Here is a 12266-nt window from a genome sequence, read left to right as displayed (position 1 = left end):
GATCAAGGCAAAATCTGATATGAGCTGTCAGGTGAAATCAGTGGCATTGGATGACCTTTGTCCCACCTAGCTGTCAGTGAACACATTCCGTGTGTGTGTGTGTGTGTGTGTGTGTGTGTGTGTGTGTGTGTGTGTCTTTTCTGTTCTGGGGTGAATTAGTACTCAAAGAAGACAAGTGTCTAGGTGACCAGTGACACTAGTTCTATCAAAGCTATTATCTGTCTTGTTGTCATTCATAGATAGTAGCAATAACAGGAGCATGCAAAGCAAAGTGATCTGTTTGACCCAGCCCAGAAGCGGATTAATCCATCAGTGGAGTCATTGAACCTTGCCAGGATTGACTTGGATGAGCAAGGGAATGCTGTGTCCATGTCATGCCCTAAGATGAAGTTAATGGAGACTGCTGAAAAGGAGAAAAATATGCCAAAGAGCAAACATTTCTAAGGATTCTTTGACCTCAAGTGTGCAATGCTGTTGCTTTAAATTTAAATGAGAGAGAGAGAGAGAGAGAGAGAGAGAGAGAGAGAGAGAGAGAGAGAGAGAGAGAGAGAGAGAGAGTGAAAGAAGAAAAAAGAGAAGAGAGGGAGAAGGAAGGAGAAGGGAAAGGAGAGGAGTTTCCTATATCCAGTTTAGGTATATAGGAAGTTATTTTGTAATTTCTGTTTTTATTACTTTCCCAGTATATATATATATATATCAAACACCAACCCTTTGGAGTTACTTTAGATCCCTGAGGGGAACAATAGTCATTACCTTCTAGGGGACCTGGTTACCTGGCTAGTTAGTTACTTAGCTATCTGGCTAATTAGTTACCTAGTTACCTGGCTAGTTAGTTAACTTGACTAGTCCCCTGAAAATTGTGAGAGTGAGCCTAGAGGGAGTGTTACACTTAGATTTACCAACACAGACTTGTCTATACTGAGCCTTAGCTATGAGAGGAACTATGTTACAAGGTAGGATTTAGACCTGAGTCTTTTAAAATCCAAAGTTGGTCCTTTATACCCAAGGTTGTTTTTCAGGCTAGAAGATAAAGTTTTGATTGATTCAATTCTAACAATTACCATTCAATTGGATAAATGATTGTCAAGCCTCTTTTATGTGGAAGACACTGTACTATTCTCTGGGAATACAAAGACAAAAATAAAACAGGAATTATGATCCTATGCATTTATATTCACTGGGGAAAAGGGTGATTAGATTAATAAGACAACTGCTACTAGGCATATATCCCAGAGGTGTTAAAAAAAAAGATGCACATTTTTGTACATTCCAACATTTATGGAAACACTGTTTGAAAAAGCAAAGAACTGAAATTAGAATGAAAGTGGATGTCTATTAATTGGGAAATGCTTACACAAATTGTGGGATATGAATTCAATAGAATCTAATTGAACTCAGAGAGATAAGAATAAAGAATTCAGAAAACCTTGGAAGACACTTATGTGAAATGCTACAGAATAAAGAAAGTAGAACCAGGAGCATATATTTGCAATTGTGATCATAGTTATATAAAGAAAAATAACAGTGAAAGACTTCAGAGCTCAGTGAAGTGACCCATTAAGACTATAGAGGATTAATAATAAAGCTCACCTTTTCTTTTCCTGATGATGGGCTACAGACATGTTAGTTTGTTGTTCTTAAATGTATTTATTTGTTACAAGGAATGATTCTATTTTGAAGCTGAGGTGGGGAGTCACTAGGGAAATGACATCAGTGTTAAACAACAGAACAAACCCCTACCTCAAGAAGGATGGTTGGAATCAGAGGAGACTGATCTAGGATCATAGGATAGGTTATCAGACAAATTCACGCTAAGTCTAGATAGTTCGTGGCTGCTGGCACCAGAAGTCATCAGTCAGAAGGGTAAGATTCAAGGTATTAAATAATAAGAGAGACACATAAATATAGAGTTCTAGTCACAGATCATAGAATTTGGGAACTGAAAGGGTCCTTGGAGATCATTTAGCCTAACTTCCTCATTTTGTAGATGAGGAAATAAGAAACTCCAAGAGATTGACACACTCATCATTTCTTCTCCATATCTTTTAATTCATTGATCAATCCCCTGTAGTTTACTAAGTCATTGAGTATTCATATAGTAGTCCCTGTCCTACAAGATTTTGTGTGGGTGAGAAATTCCTTTGACAGAATCTGAGTGTTCTATGAGTTTTTTTCCATTATAATTTTACTTGTAGATATTTAAACTCGAGGATGTGCTGGAACCAGTTCAAAGAGAGCTGATAAATTTTCATTGTGAGCATTTACACTTTGGAAATCAACAAACACAAATCTTGATTTATTGTTTTGTTCTTTGCCTAGACTTAAGAAAATAATGAGAAAATGTTGATTTTACAGATTAAACTTAAATATACATTGAGCCTACCTTTGTTTTCCTCCAGAGAGCACAGTTGTTAAACATTTACCAGCCCACCACCGATTAAACTTGTCTTTGTTCTCAAGGGAACCAGTAGGTTTTCCAAGGTAACATAATTAGTGCAATATAGTAGAAATATCATTGGATTTTTTGAGTCTCCGAACTTGAGGTCAAATCTCAGTTTTGTTATTTACTACATGAATGACCTAACCTTTTGAATCTGAATTTGCTCCTCTGTAAAATAAAGGGGTGGTAGTAATTAAATAATCTCAGAGGTCCCTTGTACCATTAAATCTTATTATCCCATTGTTGATGGAATGATTTATTCTCTTGGAGTCCTACATTTTCCTAGATTAGGGGAAAGAGTTTGCACTACCAGAGAGCAGTGCATTGGTAAGGGAGATGCAGGAAAATTATAATTTGGAGTAATATCAACTATCTTGGGGACAATTACTTTTCCTTCTTAGTAAGTAACAACTACTTAACTGCCCACAGTGATACAATTACAATAGTGGTCAAACTAATTTTTATCAATGAAATAGCCAAAGTATCTTGATCAAATAATACAGACAAATTCTTTTGGCTTTCTAAATGACAAAGTTGCTAGACAATAAAATGACTATTAATTAAATTGTGTCAAAGTGTTGATTTATGTGGCAATTTATAATGCCTCTTCATCTTTAAACTGATTACAGGATTTTCAATTAAATAATGTGATATATATAAATAACTCTATAAAAAGAAGGTATTCTGAATAACACACTTTTCTTATCAGATGTTTTGCTACCAGATATAGAAATAATTTGGAAGATTGCATTGCAGGATATCCAAATGTAGTAGGTTTGAATGACAAATTCATATTTGTTATAAGAAGTTTGCTTTTTTTTCCAATGAGGGGTGAGAGGAAAAGAAAATAAATTTCTGTTAATTTTGTTTAAATAGAAAGGTAGGGTACTAAAGCTGTGAAATGGTACATGAACTTTCAGATGGGGTCACTATCTTAATAGTTTTACTTAATTATTTTACTTTATTACAAGATACTTATGAAGTAGAAGCAATCTGTAAATGTTTATATTAAAATATATCAGCAAAACTGAAGGTGTGAAAAAAGTTTTTGAATGAGTGTAAAAGCAACGATGGAGTCATGTTTATGATAGGCAGAACTGGACTGCAAAAATTGGAGTTAACAAATTGCACAGAGAGGAAGAAATCTGGTTTAATGGCAATACATGTAAAGGAGATAGGAGAAGTGAATAGATTGCAACATGAATTGATAGTAAACTCAGTTTATAGGCTGCATTAATAGGAATAGAGCAATACAGGTCAAGAAAAGAAAGAGAAAGAGGAAAACAGAAAGAGAGAGAGAGAGAGAGAGAGAGAGAGAGAGAGAGAGAGAGAGAGAGAGAGAGAGAGAGAGAGAGAGATTTATAGTATTAGGTGGGAGAAAAGAGGGGTGATGATAATGAAGAGTCTGAAAATTGTCAGAGGAGGAATATTTTAAAGAATGAGGGGTGTTTAACTTATAAAAGAGAGGACTAAGAGGTAGGAGGATACATAACAATAGTTGATATATAACTTTAAGATTTCTAGAAATTTGACTGACATTTATGATCTCATTTGAAACTCATAACATCTTGTAAGGTAATTTTTATTATTTTCCTCATTTTGGTAATAAAGAACCTGAGGTTGAGGAATATTATTTTTTCTTCAATAATATTTTAGTTTTCAAAAAAGTATGTAGTTTTTAACATTCATTTTTGTAAAATTTTGTGTTCCAAACTTTTCTTCTCTCTTATGTCTCCCCCTCTCTAAGACAGCAAGTAATCTGATATAGTGTACCCTATTTTTTTATTGGTACCCCAGGGAAAAGTGGAGATGGAGTAGAATTGTGGTTACAGTGATTAAAGGCAACCACTGGAGTCCAAGAGAAGAACCCTTATAGGGAAAGAAGATGTGGTCTAGGCTGTGATCTTAGGGAAATTAGCTAGAAGCTATGCAAAGCCAATGTTCTTTGAGTCTAGTGAGGGGGATGGTGGGCCAGAGTCTGAATCATTGCTCTAAAATTGGGGAAGTAGCAAGGCATTAGGAAAAATACAGTCAGGAAAGTAATTGTGGGTATCGGCAAAATGATGGGTTATCTGGCCTAATTTCCTCTTCCAGGATGACATTCTTTTATGAGGGTGAATTAAGTTCCACACCTTGTTCTTCTACCTCTTTGTTACTGTGGGCAAAGGGTTAGGAAATTTTAGCAATAGTATCACATTTGTTCTACTATTTTGTCTATGACATATCAACATTGCTTCTTGGGATTTAAAAACTGTTTCCTTCTCTTTAATATGAAGACTTTCCATACAAAGGACTTTCTTTTTAGAGGATTCATGAATTATAGTATCACCAGTTATATGCATAGCAACTTGCCATGTGGAAAATACATAACATTTATTATATATAATATATATATATATATCAATCATATATCTGATATGGGATAGATAATATATATCATAATAATATGGTTTTGATAATGATCAAAAGAGATAAGTAAAATGTTTTATAAATTTTAAAGAATTATCTAATTTCTAGTACATACACACATACATACACATACGCACACATACACGCATCCCTATGTATTACAAGTTTAAAGTTTACAAAACACTTTACATTTGTTATCTCATTTGATCCTCACCATAACTTTAGGAGGTAGATATTATTATTATCCCTATTTATACTTGAGGAAACAGAAACCCATACCCCTTTGATAGGAAATATCATAGTCTATCCCTTTTCTAATTAATATCTTAATTGCTCTATTAGATCTGAGTTTCTACTTTGGTCCTCTTTGGTTAAGATCTTGGTTAGATCTTATTTCTAACCATAAACATTTTATAATACTAATTAAGCAAATTAGATATGTGGTAAATGATGTCTGTAGTATTTATGTAGATATATTAAAATCAATATTTGAGAACCATTTGAAGAACCATATCCATTACAACATTACAGACATTTATGCTGATTTTAAGAATCTTATGGCAGACTTCATTTATATCATTCTATGAATTGCTTTTCCATGTCCATACTTTAGCAAAGGGATTAGTTTGTCATCAGTTTTCTTGGCATTGAGTTTTTGATTTGCTCATGAAATGAATGAATATATTGTCTCAAGAACCATCTTTCATATTTCTCAATTCTGCACGTGAAGCTTTATTCTAAAAGCAGTCTCTGTAGGTCTGTATTACATATATAAAATATATGCAAGCAAAATAAATACAGATTTTAAAATATATATGATGCATGCATATACTCATAGATAATACATACATGAATAATATATGTAACCCATGTAATGCACACATAGATATATATATATATACACACATATATATATATACATACATATATATACACACACACACATATTCTACTTGTCTGCAGATGATTTGAAAGGGATTTAACAATACTAAACATTTTTAGAAACCTATGAATAATCAGGGACAGCCTATAGATCATGTCTACTTGAACAACTCAATTGAAATTAAACAAAAACTATTTTTGTTTTGATTCCCTATGTCTACCTGGTACATATATGAAAGTTTGGTTTTGGTTTTTGTGTACCATTAACAGGTCAAAAAAGTTCATTGTCTAAATCAGATTTTATGGGGAAGGAAAAGGGAATAACCATTATGTGCCAGAAGCTATGCAAGCATTTTAAAAATAAAGATATAATTTGATATTCACTAAAACCTATAAGTAGGTGCTAATGTTAGTTTCATTTTATAATTGAGGAAACTGAGGCAATCAGGCAATCAGTGACTTACTCTTGGTCACACAACTAGTAAGTATCTGAGGTCAGATTTGAATCCAAAGCTTTCTGACTCCGAAATCTTATTTCTGATTCTTTCCTGCCACACAAATCTGTTTGTGTGTGGTTTCTTTTTTTTAAACTTTGTTAAAGTTTCACAGTGGAAGTAGGATGATCACCACCACAAGGAGTACCTTTCCATTTTCCCCCTTCCCCTTCTCATTCCTCTTCTCCAACAGCCAATCAGAAACCATTCAATCTGCTTAATCATTTACTTGGCTTGAATGATTGGGAATTACCAGCTTTATTCCTTTTCATAAAATGGAAATCCACCAAGGCTCCTTGCCATCTGGACTGAACCCTGAGTTCCTGAGTTTCTCTAGGCCTTACCACCTTCTCTACTTCTATGCTCTCCTGACTCTGTATGTAATAATCTGACCTACTGATGTAGCCTGAAGACCCCAATCCCTTGTTGTTTGATCCATCACATCACCTTTAGAACTCTACTCTGCTGTCAAACTTTCTTTTCATGTCTTTCTTTTCCTAATTAAAATGTGAACTATTTGAGAATTGGGATTATACTTTTTGTTGTTTTTTGTTACTCATACCTCCAGCACTTAACATCTTACTTGATATATTATAAATACTTAATAAGTACTTTTTCATTCATTCATTCACATTTATTCATTTGATCTAAGGTAAAATTTCCTTCAGGAATATATTTTATGAGACAGAGCTTTGAAATCTCACACTGGAAAACAAAATTTGGACTTTTGGTCCTAGCTCTGTCACTCATTACTTGGGCAACTCAATTAACTTCTTTGATCCTGTTTTCTCATCTGTAAAATGGGGATAATAACAATTGTGCTGCTTACCTCACAAGTTTGTTGGGAAGTTCAAATGACATGTCAGTAAAATTGTTTTGTACTCATGAAGTATTATTTAAATGTAAATGATTATTACTATGGTTTACTCAGAGTTTCAGTGATGGTCATAAAAATTAATGAGTCATTAAAAGTTCTTAAGCCATTTTAATAAAGTAACTTCTTTTGACATCTATATTATTTATATAGTCCAAAGAATTAATACTCCTAGCAGAAGTTATGCTATTTGGGGACAGTTTTAGGCAGAAACCTGAACGACACAAAGTTTGTCAACAAGCTAAACTTTTAATTTTCCCCATCAAACATCCCCTTCCTATACTTTCTATGTTTCTGTTCATTATATCAACATCTGTCACTGGCCCATCTTTGTCATTTTGTAGTTATCTTTTGACTTTTGAAGGAGAGCTTCAAACTCTATATTCAATTGTTTTCCAATTCTATATTTATAATACCTCTTGAATCCCAAAATACTTTTTCTACTCTCATTAGAGACACCTTAATTCAGCTCTGTACTAATGTTACAATCTCCAAATAGTTTTCTTATCTCCAATTTCTCCTCTAGTCCATCTTTCATATTGCCATGTGAATAATCATACATAATATATTGATGATTGTGTCATCTCTGTTCTCAAAAATCTGAAGTTGCTTCCCATGAACCATCAAACAAAGCACAAATTTCTAAGCCTGGCATCCAAGGCCTTCTACAATCCGGCTTCCATCTATCTTGTCAGTTATATCTCATATTAATTCTCTTCATATTCAATCTTTCAACAATATTATTCATTTTCAACATCTATTCTTGTGTTGCTTCTCCATAGTTTTTGTTCATGGGGCTCCCCAGTGTTTTAAATAAACTCCCTGATTTTCTCTTTCTTCATAGAATCACAGGCGCTCAGAGATGGAAGGAACATCATCTTGCATTTAGTCCAACTTCCTTCTGCTTTTTATAACATCACTGGTTAGTGGTCATTCACTCTTTTATTTAAGAACCAAATGTGAAAGAAAAGTCATTGCTTTTCAAAGTAATTCATTCTACTTGTGTACAACTCTATATCAAGGTATTTATGATAGAGAAAATTACATAACAATTTGAACTGCCTAGATGTGAAATGTCCTGCCTTAGGAGGAGTGAATTTCCTCTCAGTGGAGATCTAGCCTCAGTGGAGAGGCTAGAGACTTCCTTGAGTATCTTATGGAGGAGGATTCTTTTCAGGTATGGATTAGATTAAAATGCCACTGATCTGTCTGTGATAGTTACTCCTTTAAAGGCTAGAAGAGTATCTCTGAAATTCACAATAACAAACATCAATGGATAGGATGAACATTTTAGAAATAAGTTCTGGACTTAGTTACCAAGTCCATTTAAGTTACAAAACACACATTTGTTTAAAAAAATAGAGACTAGTAAGATAGAGGATACAACTGGGCAGTTTTATATCAGGCAAAAATCAGCTTAGTATTTAAAGAGTAGTATATTTGGAGTCAAAAGATCTGACTTTAAATCCTGTTTGTACAACTTACTGTAATTTTAAGTCAATAAATATACACATACACACATAGATATAAAGCACCATGATATACTCTCGGCACATGAAAACGAAAAAGAAAAACAAACAATAACAACAACAAAAAAGCCACTATGATAACTTGAGTAACTGCAAGGATAGTAGTACCATCAACAAAAACAAAGACTTCTTCCCTTGTTCCTTGTCTATCCTTTGCATCTCTCCTGTATACATTGTTTTCCTTATTAGAAAGTAAATTACTTGAAGGTAGAGATTCTCCTTCTTGTTCATATTTGTATTCCCAGTGTTTAGCATAATGCCTAACTTAACATTTAACAAATGTTCTCTCTGTATGTATCTGTGGGTCTCTCTGTCTCTCTTCCTGTCTCTCTCTCTCTCTCTATTTCTATCTGTCTCTCTCTCTCTCTCTCTCTCTGTTTCTCTCTCTCACTTTCCCCCATCTCTCTCCCTTTTCCTCCCTCTCTTCTCTCCCTCCAAATATTGTCTCTCACCTTCTTTCATCTCTCATCTCTATATCCAAATGGGAGAATAGCCACTGTCTCCCTCTCTATATATATATCATCTCTCACTTTCTCTCTTTCATCTCCCATATCTCTATCAAAATGAGACACTGAACAATGACCTCAATCTTTATGAATATACGCCGTGGTATTCTCTGTTTATCTAACCCCTTGAAACATGCCCAGGTATCATGGTCCTAAGTATATGGTCCACAAAGGAAAAAGACAGAATTTTGCATGACTGCTGAACAGAACTGAGTACATACAGGAGAATTCATTTGGTATAACTTGCATTTCCCCACTCTCCCTCCCTGTACCTCGCCCTCCCACAACGAACCCCCATCACTTATCCTCCTGTGGTAGTGAAGAAGGAGGATGCACCTCTGTTAACCTCTTCCCTGTTGAGTCCCTTGGTGTGGGGTGAGAGAATGAGGATTCAAGGATGACATCTAAGTTATATTTCTGACTTGTCCTGATATAGTTATGGTATAAAAAAATACACTTCAGAGGAATACCACTCACTTCTCTGTTCTGACTCCAGCTGATCTTTACGGAGGTAGCAAGTAGGACCAGCCTATAATTCTATGTTGCCCCAGCTCTTTCTTAGATTCAAAAGACCACATTATATGAGACTGGCCAGGGTGCTGACCCAAACAGTGGTATCACCAGAACCCAACTGGCTAGCATTACAGGACTCCTGCCTGAACTTCAGTTACTCTAGCAGTCTCAGGGGATACACAGTCTCTATTGTATACCATCGCTAGTTGGAATTCCCTTATTTAGCTGTTACAAAGTGACACAGACACACAAGTAGACAAAGGGTAATGCTCTGTGTTATGATTGAAAAAAAGTAGTTCTTGCTGAGAAACTAAAAGCTTACTCCCATGAAGTTGTTTCCTAGGCCATATTGTCCTAGGAGAACTAGCATTGCTTTGCTAATTTTCCTCCCAGCCTTTTCTATTCCTGCCCCAAACCCCCTAAGCTACTGCTGTTGTCAGATGAAACTTTGATGAGCTTTTCTTTCATTTCAGTCAGTCTCCAGGAAAAAAAAAGTAGAACCTAAGGGAAAGCAGCTTCTCATTTTTATGCTTTCTAGTTTTATGCCTTAAAGACTGAGGTGCCTGCACATGTCAACTTGTTTTTCTAGGCTTGACTTTCCAGACATCCTTTTAATGTTTTCATTTATTTATTTGTTTGTTTATTTATTCACTTAGTTGTTATTTTTCTCCCTATTTGTATATCCATCCTACCTACCTATCATTTATCTATCTATCTATCTATCTATCTATCTATCTATCTATCTATCTATCTATCTATCCATCCATCCACCTTTCTATCTATTTAAGATGGCTTCTTGCCCTTCACTGACTATTACAGCTGACTGACAGGTAGCATTGTGTTATAAATAAGCCTAGGATTTGAAGTCTATCTGCCCAATCTATTATCTGATAGCAAATGGGGATAATCTATGTCTTACAGGCCAATCTAAGGATTAAATTAGATAATCAGTATCTCTCTGATCATACTTTGAGAAGGATAAAGTTTTAAAATAAATATAAGGTTGCATTTTATTTTTAAAAATATATTTTTGTTGTTCTGTTGTTTCAGTTGTGCCTAACTTTTTGTCAATCCATTTAGGATTTTCTTGACAAAAATACTTGAATGGTTTGCCATATCCTTCTCCAGCTTATCTAACAGAGGAGGAAACTGAGTTCAACAGAGTAAAGTAACTCATCCAGTGTCGGATAGTAAGTAGTACATGTCTGTATCAGATTTTAACTCAGAAAGATGAGTTTTCCTGCTTCTAGGTCCAGCACTCTATCCATTGGGCTATCTAGCTGCCTCTAATTTTGTTTTCATACCACTTTTATTTTTTAAACTTTGCATTTTCTAATGAAGTTAATTACCTCAGCGTTGGCCATCTCCTTGAGCCACCAATTATTTTCTCAGAAGTCACATTAAGCAAAAAAAGGATGCTAAAGAAGAGTATTGAGTTTCTACTGTGTGCCAAGAATTTTGGAGAATATTGATGCTGCCTTGATCACTGATTTCAGAAACACAGGATCCAATCACCTCCTTTCCCCTGCCTCAACACACACACACACACACACACACACACACACACACACACACACACACACAGAGACAGAGAGACAGAGAGAGACAGAGAGACAGAGAGACAGAGAGACAGAGACACACAGAGACAGAGAGAGAGAGAGAGAGAGAGAGAGAGAGAGAGAGAGAGAGAGAGAGAGAGAGAGAGAGAGAGAGACTATCATATACAAGCATACACTCACTTAAGAGACAAAGTCAGCATCAAAATGTAAGCTAATTGACTATCTGCTGTAGTCCATTAGCCTTCAACATGCAAATGTAGAGAAGCAAATCATAGGATCATAGATCTGGTAAGAGGAGACCTCAGAGGTCATCTAGTTTAAACTCCTCATTTTAGAAATAAGGAAAATAAGAAGTCAGGTGATTTGCTGAAAGTCACATAGTAAGTAAGCATCTAAACTAGATATATAGGTAGACTAAATCTAGAGACAGAGCATTACAGCTTTTGATCTATAACTAGCTGTTTGATTAGGAGAGTATGCACTCTATTCCTTTAACCCTCAATTTCTTCATCTGTAAGATGAAGTAGTTGTACCAAAGAACCTCCCCAATTTTGTTACTCTTGAGAAAGAGAGGGAGAAGAGAATTTTGTTTTTGGCAAAAGAGATAATGAGCTAGCTCTCCATAAAAACAGCACAACACTGACTATTTCTGTCCCATCTCAAATATTACATCCAGAATGACTGGGTGAGCCAGAAAATCACTTAGTGCATTCTTCAAATAGCCATATCATCCAGTAAATGAAGGACACTTTCACTTTGAATCAGGTCACTCATCCCTCATTTTCCCCATTTATTTGCTGAATGACTTAAAAAGCATGAGTCATGTTCTGATACACAAACATACTCATGGTGAGCATATACAATGCACAGAGGAGAAATTGCAGACACAATGTACCCTTTGTTGAATATGACAACATCACTAAGAGCAATGGTTTCTGAGTGTTGCAATAAGGATGGTAATGACAGGGCAGAGAATGGCAAGGAATCCTATACCACAGAGTATCAAAACTAAAATTTTATGGCAAGTTCAGGGTACTTTTAATTAGGTCTAAAGTGGAGA

Source organism: Sminthopsis crassicaudata, chromosome 1 (genome assembly GCF_048593235.1).
Source record: "Sminthopsis crassicaudata isolate SCR6 chromosome 1, ASM4859323v1, whole genome shotgun sequence".
NCBI lineage: Eukaryota > Metazoa > Chordata > Mammalia > Dasyuromorphia > Dasyuridae > Sminthopsis > Sminthopsis crassicaudata.
The sequence above is the reverse complement of the archived record's forward strand: the minus strand, read 5'-3'. Positions refer to the sequence as shown.